This window comes from Gigantopelta aegis, chromosome 6, assembly GCF_016097555.1.
Source record: "Gigantopelta aegis isolate Gae_Host chromosome 6, Gae_host_genome, whole genome shotgun sequence".
Classification (NCBI taxonomy): domain Eukaryota; kingdom Metazoa; phylum Mollusca; class Gastropoda; order Neomphalida; family Peltospiridae; genus Gigantopelta; species Gigantopelta aegis.
In genome coordinates, this window is record NC_054704.1 from 97,635,756 (window position 1) to 97,650,539 (window position 14,784).

The following is a 14,784-nucleotide window of genomic DNA, read 5'->3' on the forward strand; positions in this document are numbered from 1 at the left end:
GGTGGGAGAACTGATGAAAAGCATGCTGCCACTTAAGCAATCATTTTGAAAACCTTATCATGGCGACAGTTAAAACAGAATCTTAAATTTACCTTCGTTTGTAACACATTTGGCTTAGCGCGTAAGCCCAAGTGTGAAAAATATAGTGCTGTTTGTTCGCACAAGGGTTAAAGACATGTTTTGTTCTCAGAGTGTTTTGTTCCAATAAGAGTTAGAGTCGTGTTTTTCTCTCCACAGAGGACTCGGGGATTATAGGTGCACAACTCACGGTTTATGTTTGGTGCACACCATGTGGTAACATAGACACTTAAGTCAATACATGAAGTAGTGGTTATGTTTACTAGTATCCACTCAAGAAAATATTGTTTTTGGGTTTTATTTTACTTCCATATATACATGTACATTTAACTTATCAGTCTTTAAACTTAAGAAAACCAAATATAATTATACACATCTTGCTTATAATAAATACTATACAAATTCTATTATCTCTAGTTTAAGCAAAACTGAATATTATATATTATATTTCAAGATGAAAATAACACTGACACAAAATGTGGAACTGTTTTCAAGGACTTCAGAAATGGTAGCTACTGTGAGTGTTTGTTTCATCATAAAGTTTGTTTTGTTTAGTGACACCACTGGGGCACATTGTTTTATATAACAATTGTTTCTCATTTTTTAGGAATTTATCGATGTATAAAAGTCACAAATGGTATAAAATCGCGTAGCGTAGCGAAGCGATTTTATACTACATTTGTGACTTTTATACATCGATAAATTCCTAAAAAATGAGAAACAATTCTTATAATTACAAACAGTACAAGAAGTGTACCTTAAAACACTCAAAAATAATTTCTTTCATTATTACCGTCAACCATGTTCTGTAAATAAGCGTAGGAATACATGTATACATACTATTGGATGTTTTGGGTTTGGTTTTTTTAACAGAATAAAAACAAATAAAAAATATATTGTAATTTTTTTTTATTTATAACATGAATATCTCATCCAGTTTCCCTTATTTTTTTAATCGAGAAAACAGGTCACTTCCTTGTTCTATTTTTAAAACGATCACCGAACTGGGTCATTGGGCTTCTCGCCCATTCAGCTAAAAATAGTTTCAATCGATCTTGGTCTTCCGTGATGACGTATTTTTATGAGGTTTATGGAAGGATAACGCTTGGTTTTTTAGTGACGTCAGCCAATCAGAATACAGTAAATCGTATAAATTCGGAAAGTTTGTAATTATATATCAATGGCTATTAGATGTAAAATTTTAGAGAAGAAACTGGTTATATTTTTCCATTAGTAGCAAGTGATATTTGATATGCACCATCACATAGACAGGATAGTACATACCACAGCCTTTGATATACCAGTTATGGTGTCAAAGAACAAAGAGAGAAACAACTTTCAGATAACACTAAAATCAGCAAGTATGAGAAAATCAGTAGATTTTAAAATTCAACCAGCAAAAACTATAATTCTCATTTCAATAGATGAAATTCTACATACTGATAACAATTTTCATTGAATGGTTGGAATAAATGAAAAGTTAAAAAGTTTGTTTAGTTTAGAAACACTACTTGACCTCGCTGACTAATTAATCATCAGTTATCAGGTGTTAATTTAAACATTTGGTGATTACGACACATATTCCTCACAGAAAACCTGCTACTCATTTCTATTAGTATTAAGGGATCTGTTATACATAGTTTTCCACAGATATATACGTCAAGGGGCACCAATTGGGATGGGGGAAAACTCAAACAAAGATATCCGGCGCATCCTCTCCTGACTGAGCTACATCCCACCCTCTCAGCGAACAAAGAGAGGCAAGTGTTTAGGTTAGACTAAAACACAACATTAATATGGACTAATCGGGAGATGTTCAATGGGATGGTGCATATAAAAGATCCCTTGCTGCTAATCGAAAAGAGTAGTCCATGAAGTGGCAACAGCGGTTTTCCTCCCTCAATATCTGTGTGGTCCTTAACTATATGTCTGATGCCATATAACTGTAAATAAAATGTGTTGAGTGCGTCGTTAAATAAACCATTTCCTTCCTAAAACAAAGATGCAATCAGCAATTGCAGGTTATTTTTCAAGAGACGTACGTACAATTATCTCACCTTCTATTTAGCTGAAGCTGAGCTTGTGAATCTGTTATATTTTAATTTTATAATGGTCTAAATCTACATCCTAGTTTTCCTCACACTATCCCAGACCACCGGCCTCGGTGGCGTCGCGGCAGGCCATCGGTCTACAGGCTGGTAGGTACTGGGTTCGGATCCCAGTCGAGGCATGGAATTTTTAATCCAGATACCGACTCCAAACCCTGAGTGAGTACTCCGCAAGGCTCAATGGGTAGGTGTAAACCACTTGCACCGACCATTGATCCATAACTGGTTCAACAAAGGCCATGGTTTGTGCTATCCTGCCTGTGGGAAGCGCAAATAAAAGATCCCTTGCTGCCTGTCGTAAAAGAGTAGTCTATGTGGCAACAGCGGGTTTCCTCTAAAAAAATCTGTGTGGTCCTTAACCATATGTCTGACGCCATATAACCGTAAATAAAATGTGTTCGTTAAATAAAACATTCCTTTCTTTCTTTCTATCTCAGACCCTCCACTCACCCCGTGTTGTCTTATTTTCGGCAGACCATATTTGTTTTAGCAGGCTATATTTTTTAGCCTGCTAATTATAAAAAATAACCGCAGGCCATACTATTGTACTTCCTATTTTGAGCCCTGGGTGGTGAAATTATAGATATTAATAGCAATTTTAATTGAATTAAAGAAAGGATGTCATCCACAACCATATATTGAAAAATCTGTAACATTTTCATCTTTGAATACTGCTTACATTCTTTCTTACGGGCCTTTCAACAATGATGTAATGCAAAATCTGACATTTTTATACCCTCTCTTTCATGCACTAAGACCACCCCCTCTCTAAAATTAACACTGACCAATAGCCCCCCCCACCCCACCCCTCTCTCCACATACACACATGATCCCTGACATAATTTGACTGATATTACTGGATTTTCTCTATGCAGATCTCTGAGAACTGAGTGTGTTAAGCCCTGGTCACACTGACAAGAATTGTCCGGCCGTATCCACGATGGATGAAAACCTCATGGATGACCCTGGATAGTAGTCTATCCACGGTCCCCTACAGATGCACCACAATTTAACTATGGATTATTCAGGATAGGGGTTAGTTAACAAAGGGGAGTGCTACGGATCGCTAAGAATCAGTACAGTTTAGTACGGACCACAACAGATTGTCACGAATGATGCCAGATCATATCCGTGGCTAACCCGGCGTCCTGATCCTTGACAGTGTGACCGGGGCTTGAGGCCTGGGATTACTACAATTAAGTACGAATAGATATGGTTTAAGTACGGTTTATTATGGATTAGAACGGATTATTACGTTCTTCTTCGGATCATTAAAGATATACTATGGTTGTTTGATCCGTGATGAATTTTTGAACATGTTCAAAAAATTTACGGACATAAAAGTACTACTAAGATTGATCAAGGATTTAATACGGACAGCTACGGACCTCTATGGACCACAACGGATTGTGACAAATGATGCCGGACCGTATCCGTGGCTAACCCGGTGTCCTGATCCTTGACAGTGTGACAGGGGCTTTACTGTACAGCCTCCTATCTTACTGTGTGGTCTAAAATTGCACACCCAGATTCTGATCAAGTGATAAGCTAGGTATTTTAGGCTTTTTTCATACATGAAGCGACAAGAATGTCTGGTAGAAATCAATCGCACAGTCATAATATCAGTGTAATTTTCATCATTATCACCAACATGAAAAGCCCCACGCCAGCAGATATCCTATGGTGCTCTGCATGCATTTGGTTAAATATTCTCCACAAGGTTTTGTCAAAATGATGAAACCATCAAAACATCCCAGATCTGATCTCTGTGGTGTAGAACATTAATTGTTAGCATTGCACTCACTGCACTCCACTGAGGAAGCTGAACTTACTGATGAAGGAAGGAAATGGTTTATTTAACGACGCACTCAACACATTTTATTTACGGTTATATGGTGATGGACTTATGGTTAAGGACCACACAGATATAGAGGGAGCAAACCCACTGTCACCTCTTCATTGACTACTCTTTTCGATTAGCAGCAAGGGATCTTTTATATGTACCATCCCACAGACAGGATAGCACATACCACAGCCTTTGATGTACCAGTCGTGGTGCACTGGATGGAGCAAGAAATAGCCCAATGCGCCCATTGACGGGGATTGATCCCAAACAGACCGCGTATCAAGCAAGCTCTTTACCACTGGGCCACATCTTGCCCCGTCTAAACTGTGAAGATATCTGCAGGCAACATTTTGTTCAAAATTGGTGGTGTCGTGTTTTAAAGCTGGTAGGTATTGGGTTCACAGCCCAATACTGGCCCCCACCCAGAGTGAAAGTAAAGTTTGTTTTATTTAACGACGCCACTAGAGCACATTGATTTTTAATCTTATCATCGGCTATTGGACGTCAAACATACGGTCATTCTGACACTGTTTTTAGAGGAAACCCGCTGTCGCCACATAGGCTACTCTTTTTTATGACAGGCAGCAAGGGATCTTTTATTTGCGCTTCCCACAGACAGGATAGCACAAACCATGGCCTTTGTTGAACCAGTTATGGATCACTGGTCAGTGCAAGTGGTTTACACCTACCCATTGAGCCTTGCGGAGCACTCACTCAGGGTTTGGAGTCGGTATCTGGATTAAAAATCCCATGCCTCGACTGAGATCCGAACCCAGTACCTACCAGCCTGTAGACCGATGGCCTGCCACGACGCCACCGAGGCCGGTCCACCCAGAGTGAATTATAATGACTCAGTGGGTAGGTGTACGGCCACTACACCCTCTTCTCTCTCAATAACCACTAACAACTAACCCACTGTCCTGGACAACATGCTTGAACCTTAATTGGATATAAGCATGAAAATAAGTTGGAATGAATGAATGCAAGTTTCAGCAATCATGATAAAAATTTAAATCACAATTTTTAAAACAAAATGTTCTGGTATGGCAGTGCAATGGGTGATGATATTTTCTAAGCTTCTGACTACCAAGACAAACAAACATTATTATATAGTTATAAATTATCAAGTTATAAAATATGTGGGTTTGTACAAACATGTATGGACAAGTAATCAAGGTGCATGTAGGTTGATAGATGGATGGATGGATGGATGGATGGATGGATGGATGGATGGATGGATGGATGGATGGATGGATGGATGAACAGACAAATGGACCAATGGACCAATGGATAAGTGGATGGATGGATGGACAAATGGATGGATGGATAGGTGGATGGACAAGTAATCAAGCAAAGTAGGTAGTTGGATGGATGGATGGATAATGAATGGATGGATGGATAATGAATGGATGGATGGATGGATGGATGGATGGATGGATGGATGGATGGATGGATGGATGGATGGATGGATGGATGGATGGATGGATGGATGGATGGACAGACAGATGGACAGACGGATAGATGGATGGATAATGAATGGATGGATGGATAATGAATTGATGGACGGACTGACAGACAGCCAGATGGATGGATGGACGGATAGATGGGTGGACTGATGGATAGACAGAAGGATGAATGGATAGATGGACTGACAGGTGGACTGACAGGTGGATGGATGGATTGATGGATGGATGGGTGGACTGACGGATAGACAGAAGGATGAATGGATAGATGGACTGACAGGTGGACTGACAGGTGGATGGATGGATGGATGGATGGATGGATGGATGGATGGATTTGTTCGAGTAGAAATGTGACAGATGAAGAATGGACAGATGGATGCATTTGTTTGAATAGAAAAGAAAAATTGATGAATATATCAGTGGGTAATCCACAAGGTACATGGATGGATGGATGGATTGATTGGATGAATGAATGAACCAACCAACCAGCCAACCAACCAACCAACCAACCAACCAACCAACCAACCAATCAACCAAATATATAGAACAATGGTTGGATACTTCTGTTTAAGGAATTATATTAATATATATTATTACAAGGCCCATGCAAAATTGATTCAATACGCTGTATATAAATAACTATTAAAATAATGATGAGGTGTTTTGTATTAGTCGGTGGTTGTCACTAGTGTACTACACAGTGTATGTATAATGTAACTGGAGCTGGTTGGTAATTAGCATATTAAAACTCTTACACAAATAGCAAGCTAACCACATACAAAATACCACTTCCTTCTAGTCTATTCTGACAGGCAACAATAGCAGGCACAGTTAATTACATGTCTGTGACATTACAATATTGTCATAAAAAGAGCTTCAAAACAAGCATAAAAACCAAGTGGGAATCAACGAAGCATTCAGTATACCATAAAGACTTAATAGAGGTGCCTGCAATGCAAAACGGCCATTATTTACACTGTACTGATACAGATGTAATAAATGTTCACGCTTTTAACTGCAAATAGAAGACAGGTTCACAAAGGGCTAGAGTTGTGTTTTTTTAAAACATGTCACATGAACACAATTGGTGTCCTATTGTTGTGTCGGTTCCAGTACGAACATGCTGTTCGATCTTAAAGACGCAGACACTAGTTTCAACCTGTGGAAATCGACACTTAACTTTGGTTAACAACTGTATCATCAACAGAGTGAAACAAGAGTCTGTGATGTAGAAAAGGGGAAATACCCTTAAAAAATAGGCTACAGCTTGTCTCCATAACTGTTACTTCTCAGAGATATGCACATTTTATAAAATATGAAAAATGGATCTTGTGTTATTAAGATGACCAGAAACACTTCGAATGTATGGACATGGACAATCTAAACAATAACATCTGAGTAATGGCTGATTTTAGTTATAAAAATCTTTGGCTTTAACTGTGAAAAATATACCGTAGCATTTAAAAACTAGGGTCTGTCACTAAACTAAAAATAAATATTATTATGCTCATAAATAAGCAAGTGTATTTTATCTGTAAGAATGCTTAGTATGCACATGAAAACATGACTATCACATAATTATATATATCAAGTGTTAATTTATCATGAACATTGGATGTGTATGAATATACTACATATATTCCATAATACAATGTTATAAATGTATATGTGAACACCATATGTATGTGTATGAATATACTACATATACCCCATAATACAATGTTATAAATGTATATGTGAACACCATATGTATGTGTATGAATATACTACATATACCCCATAATACATTATATATGTGAACACTGTATGATATATATGTGAACACTATGTTATATATGTGAACACTATGTTATATATGTGAACCCTGTATGTTATATATGTGAACACTGTATGTTATATGTGTGAACACTGTATGTTATATGTGTGAACACTGTATGTTATATGTGTGAACACTGTATGTTATATGTGTGAACACTGTATGTTATATGTGTGAACACTGTATGTTATATATGTGAACACTGTATGTTATATATGTGAACACTGTATGTTATATATGTGAACACTGTATGTATGTGCATGAATATTGATGTGTATGAAGACCCTGCATGACCTCGCCTAAGGTGCTCAGATGGAAGGATCAAACCACCTCTGTGGACTTATTGGACTTTTTCTCTTCCCCCCAGGACTGGTATATCAAAGGCTATGGAATATGCTGTCCTGTTTATAGAAGATGTCTTGCTGCCATGTAAAAATGTTGCAGGTTTCCTCTGAAGATTATGTATCAGAATGACCAACTGTTTGGCTTCCAACAGCCGGTGATTAATTAATCAATGTCATCTGGTAGCACTGTTAAACAAAACACTCAGATTTTAAACATGACCACACACCATCATCCAATGTTATGTGAACGTTTAGTTTGTGTGTACATGACCACACACCATCATCCAATGTTATGTGAACGTGTGAACGTTTAGTTTGTGTGTACATGACCACACACCATCATCCAATGTTATGTATACATGTGAACGTTTAGTTTGTGTGTACATGACCACACACCATCATCCAATGTTATGTGAACGTGTGAACGTTTAGTTTGTGTGTACATGACCACACACCATCATCCAGTGTTATGTATACGTGTGAACATTTAGTTTGTGTGTACATGACCACACACCATCATCCAGTGTTATGTATACATGTGAACGTTTAGTTTGTGTGTACATGACCACACACCATCATCCAGTGTTATGTATACATGTGAACATTTAGTTTGTGTGGACATGACCACACACCATCATCCAATGTTATGTATATGTGTGAACATTTAGTTTGTGTGTACATGACCACACACCAAATGTTATGTATACATGTGAACGTTTAGTTTGTGTGTACATGACCACACACCATCATCCAATGTTATGTATACGTGTGAACATTTAGTTTGTGTGGACATGACCACACACCATCATCCAATGTTATGTATATGTGTGAACGTTTAGTTTGTGTGTACATGACCACACACCAAATGTTATGTATACGTGTGAATGTTTAGTTTGTGTGTACATGAACATGAAAACCACATGACCATACACTTTGAACATCTGATCGTGTAAAGCATTAGCATTTAGATAAAGACAGAATCAAAAGGATATTTTGACAATATCATGACTGCACCTACAAATCACTGTCAGCTGCCATTAAGAGGACTGCCACTTCCCAAAAGGCTATTTATAGTTCCTACTTCGCCTGTAGAAGAAGTTTGTTTTGTTTAACGACATCTCTAGAGCACACTGATTAATTAATCGTCAGCTATTGGATGTCAAACACTTGGTAATTCTGACTCGTAGTCAACAGAGGAAACCCGCTACATTTTTTCTAATGCACAGGAAAGCATATACCACGGCCTTTGATATACCAGTCGTGGTGCACTAGCTGGAATGAGAAATAGCCCAATGGGGCCACTGACGGGGATCGATCCCAGACCAACTGCGCATCAAGCTAGCGCTGTACCACTGGGCTAGGTCCCGCCTCTCGCCTGTAGAAAGACTGAGCTACATACTATGATACAGTGATGTGGGGGTTTGGGGGGGGGGTATTTTTAAAAAGCATGGATTGCACAGAAAACGTGAATATATTTTGTGTTTTGTCCTCGCCATCTGCCTTGGTACCATAAATGCTTTCCACACAGTCACGGCAACTTTTTTGACTTCAACTTTGACCTCATTTCAACCCAAAATGTCATTAAGCATCACAATATTACTACATAAGGTGGCACAGTGTTATTTCTGGTAGAGATGGCATTGCTATAGTTACCGAGGGACATTTGACATCACAATATTACTACATACGGTGGCACAGTGTTATTTCTGGTAGAGATGGCATTGCTGTAGTTACCGAGGGACATTTGACATCACAATATTACTACATAAGGTGGCACAGTGTTATTTCTGGTAGAGATGGCATTGCTGTAGTTACCGAGGGACATTTGACATCACAATATTACTACATAAGGTGGCACAGTGTTATTTCTGGTAGAGATGGCATTGCTGTAGTTACCGAGGGACATTTGACATCACAATATTACTACATAAGGTGGCACAGTGTTATTTCTGGCATAGATGGCATTGCTGTAGTTAACAAAAAACATTTGAAATTTGTTTTTAAATACTAACATACAAGGTTAAAATTGATGTGCACTGACCAGAGACCAGCAATATATATTTGTTCTGTCCTTATAAACGTAAGATTATTCATTAATGTATCATTCAATGATCACTGGACTAGAAGAGAAGTATTTAGTTATTTCAAATTATTTTTGTGCTTATATTCAATTACGGTTCAAGCACGTTGTCCTGGGCACACACCTCAGCTATCTGGGCTGTCCGTCCAGAACAGTGGGTTAGTTGTTAGTGGTTAGTGAGAGAGAAGAGGGTGTAGTGGTTTTACACCTACCCACTGAGTCGTTAAAATTTGCTACGGGCGGGAGCCGGTACCAGTCTGCGAACCCTGTACCTACCAGCCTTATGTCCGATGGCTGAACCACGACACGACTGAGGCCGGTTAGAAGAGAAGTAACTGTTTTGTACCGAGGTTTAGTCAACCATGAAACATGTACTCGGTTAATTGGTCAACTGGGTCAAAGAAGCAATACTCGACATACATGATTTATCTTTTCATTTCATGTCAACTTATTTTCGTGCTTATATCCAATCAAGGTTCAAGCATGCTGTCCTCGGTACACACCTCAGCTATCTGGGCTGTCTGTCCAGGACAGCAGGTTAGTTGTTAGTGGTTAGTGAGAGAAAAAGAGGGTGTAGTGGTCTTACACCTACCCATTGAGTTGTTAAAACTCGCTCTGCGTGGGAGCTGGTACCGGGCTGCGAACCCAATACCTACCAGCCTGATGTCTGATGACTTAATGACAACACCACCGAAGCTGTTGTGATTAATTCAAATACCACTGGCTGATGGTCGTAGACACTGGCCTCAGTGGTGCTGTGGTTAAGCCATGAGACATAAGGCTGGTAGGTACTGGGTTCGCAGCCCGGTACCAGCTCCCACCCACGGTGAGTTTTAAGGACTCAATGGGTAGGTGTAAGGCCACTACACTAACTTAATTCTTTCTCACTTTACCACTAACCCACTGTCCTGGACAGACAGTCCAGATGGATGAGATGTGTGTTCAGGACACAGTCCAAATAGCTGAGGTGTGTGCCCAGGACAGCGTGCCATAAATGGATATATACAGGAATATTCCTATACATGAATGAATGAAATGTCTTGGACAGAACTCTCTGGCAAACTCTGAGGTTGAGTCCATGACAGGCATGCTTGGACACTTCTATGATGGAAGCATGCCAAACATTACCCATACTCACAGGTGAGCATGCAATGACTCACACTCATCTCACATTCAGCTCACCTCACTCACTCAAAGAAGGAAAGTGGTTAGTCTTTCCCTACATGCCTTTCATTTTGTTCTACGTATGGAAATGTTTAGATGGGGTGTGCTGGCCTTACACTAGACCAGAGTGTTGATAACTGTTACAGTTGTATATATAGAGGATTCGTCACAAATGATTGTCTAACATGAAAATATCAACCGAGTCTACAGAGCCTCGACAAATACCAATTAACAAGACAAGAAAAATGTTTATGTGTTAAAAAACATGAGTAGCGAATTCCATTTATCCTATAACACTTCTAAAATAACATTTTCATTCAATATTTAGTAAATTACTAAAGTGGCCTCCATCGGTAATATGAAGTCACCTCGATTAGCACAAATTACTGTGACGTCACACTTTAATTAAATCTTATGAAAACATCACGCTCAGGTATACAGGTCATGTTGGCTTGTAAGCAAATGACCCATTGACAGCAAAACTGTATTAACTACAGACCCTGCAAATTTGCATATATACTCTTCCAAAAAAGAAACGCAAAAGGGTACAAATGGGTTATAACTCCGATTTTATGTTTCCTACCGGTTCATGCTTTGTGAATATAAGGTCATTGCATGTCCCAAACACATTCCCACGGTTACATTCGTTAAAACGCAGCTACTGTACAATAAAGTTCCAAAATGTGAATATTCGCAAAAACGCAGCCACGTGCAAACCATGTCACCACTGCACGTGCGTTGTCTGCACGTGCAACATGAACACCGACAGTATAAAAGTGCAGGGTGTTCGCTTGCCTGGCCTCTGTATCTGGCCGACAGTTGACAATCCAGGACATGCCACGTCTCAGTGAACCGCAGAGAAACAATGCCATCGGCCGACTAGACACAGGCGAATCCAGAACGGCCGTTGCCAGGGCATTCCATGTGTCCCCAAGCACCATCTCCAGACTGTGGGACCGTTACCAGCAACATGGATCAACACGTGACCTCGCTAGATCCGGTCGACCACAGGTCACTACCCCCGGGCAGGACCGCTACATCCGGGTACGCCACCTTCGGGAACGATTGACTACTGCCACCTCCACAGCCGCAGCAATATCAGGTTTGCGCAGGATATCCGACCAGACCGTACAGAACCGCCTACGTGAGGTAGAAATTCGTGCCAGACGTCCAGTTCGAGGTGTCATCTTAACACCACAACACCGTCGACTCCGACTGCAGTGGTGCCAGATTCATCGACAATGGCCTCAACTGCGATGGAGACAGGTGTGGTTCAGTGACGAGTCCCGATTTCTGCTCCGACATCATGATGGAAGATGTCGCGTGTATAGGCGTCGTGGTGAACGTTATGCGGCAAACTGCGTGCAGGAAGTGGACAGATTCGGCGGGGGTAGTGTCATGGTGTGGGCAGCCATCTCACACACTGGCAGAACTGACCTGGTCCACGTGCAGGGCAACCTGAATGCACAGGGCTACATTGACCAGATCCTCCGGCCACACATCGTTCCAGTTATGGCCAACGCCAACGCAGTGTTCCAACATGACAACGCCAGGCCTCACACAGCACGTCTCACAACGGCTTTCCTACAGAACAACAACATTAATGTCCTTCCTTGGCCATCGATATCACCGGATTTGATCATCTATGGGACGAGTTCAACAGCGACAACCACAGCCCCAGACCCTAGCATTGCAAGTGGGCCACCATCAATTACTCTGGTTGCTTCAATGTTACAAACACATGTGGTTATTGACGATTGTGTCCTATCACTTTTGACTAGAATGAATTGTGACAATAACTATTATCGGACTCACCATTCAATAATTAAATCAATTCTCCAAATGTTACGACAATGTGGTTTTGCGTTTCTTCTTTTGAAGAGTATACTATTAAATTTGCATACCATTATTAACTGGGTTAATACATTAAATTATCATATGGGTTTATGACATGGATATCATGGGCAAGTTATAGGATAAATGGAATTAATCTTTGTGTGCAAAACAGGCAGTTGGCAGTGCAGATGAAAAGACCTATAGGCAGTTGGTAGTGCAGATGAAAAGACATAAAGGCAGTTGGTAGTGCAGATGAAAAGACCTAAAGGCAGTTGGTAGTGCAGATGAAAAGACCTAAAGGCAGTTGGTAGTGCAGATGAAAAGACCTAAAGGCAGTTGGTAGTGCAGATGAAAAGACCTAAAGGCAGTTGGCAGTGCAGATGATATTATATTATAAATACATGGCATTTTAGATGTGGGGAACTTCTCTTCTATATATATTTGAAATTTCTTGCATAGTGAGCAATGGAGAGACTTCGATATGAAACATATTTTTAAGTCCATAAGACATCAATTTGAGCAAAACAATGATTTATGATTCTAACAATTATGACTTCATTTCATCTCTGCTTAATATCAACAGTACACAAGGAAGGAAGGAAAATGGTTTATTTAACGATGCACTCAACACATTTTATTTACGGTTGTATGGAGTCAGACATATGGTTAAGGACCACACAGATATTGAGGAAGGAAACCCGCTGTCGCCACATTATGGGCTACTCTTTTTGATTAGCAGCAAGGAATCTTTTATATGCACCATCCCACAGACAGAGTAGTACATACCATGGCCTTTGATATACCAGTCGTGGTGCACTGGCTGGAATGAGAAATAGCCCAGTGGGCCGACCAATGGGGATTGATCCCAGACCAACTGAGCTACGTTCCGCCCCCAAAAAACCCACAAGGATGTATCCCACTTGGAACAACTACTGTGCATATTTAACCATATTTAAGAATTTTATATGGCTTAGTGGCTATCTCTAATTTCCACTATTTTATACTTCATATATGCTATATAAACAGACACATGGCCATACACCCGTATATACATGTGAACACTACAGGAACATATATATATTTATATATATATATATGTACTGTAAACAAAATGTGCTGTACTATTATTTTATTATAAAAATATCAAATCATGCACTTCAAATATAAATTGATGTTTTATTACTTTTTGCCTGCATGTTTGTAAGGAAGGTCATTAAGCTCGCAGCTTTTGATCCTCCAATTTAACACACACACACACAAATATACACACACACAAGCACACACACACAAACATACATACATACACACACACACATATATACATGGACACACACCACACGTACACATACATGTAAACATACACATACCACACATATACACACCACACACACACCACACACACATATACACACAAATGTATGTATGTACACACATAGAACACAATATACACCACACACATACAACATACATATGTACACACAAACGTACATACATATGTACATATGTACACACATACCACACAATATACATCACACACACATGACATACACAGATACATACACACACACACACATACACACACAAAAAATACACATACATACATACACACACACACACCACATGTACACACACACATACATACACATCGACATACACATCGACATACATACAATATATAGATATTCATACATCAGTACATACTAGCCAGTGCCAGGTCTGCCCACTGTTTCATGCACGTAAGTGGGATCGACCGCGTAGATTGTAGGCCCCATGCATATGGTTGTGTTAAAGAAGCTTCGATAGCTCAGAGCATATCATGGTTAGTCTTGCAATTTGCGGGCGAATCGGTGCTACAGGTTCGAGTCCCAGCAACAGCATGGGACAATTTTTTAGGCCAGAAAGGATTTAATTATCCCCTGCGCCAGTGCGTTAATATCTATGTATGTAATAGTCAACCTCGACATACATACAATATATAGATATTCATACATCAATACATACATACATACATACACACAAACACCCATAAACAAACACACACACAAGAGT

The 14,784-nt window shown here is 39.7% G+C and overlaps 1 protein-coding gene across 1 annotated transcript in view; it reads right to left on the reverse strand.

Moving 5' to 3' along the window:
* Positions 1-14,784, reverse strand: part of LOC121375855 (zinc finger protein GLIS3-like) — an 89,008-nt gene that overhangs the window by 44,302 nt on the left and 29,922 nt on the right. The gene's annotated exons all lie outside the window — the stretch shown is intronic.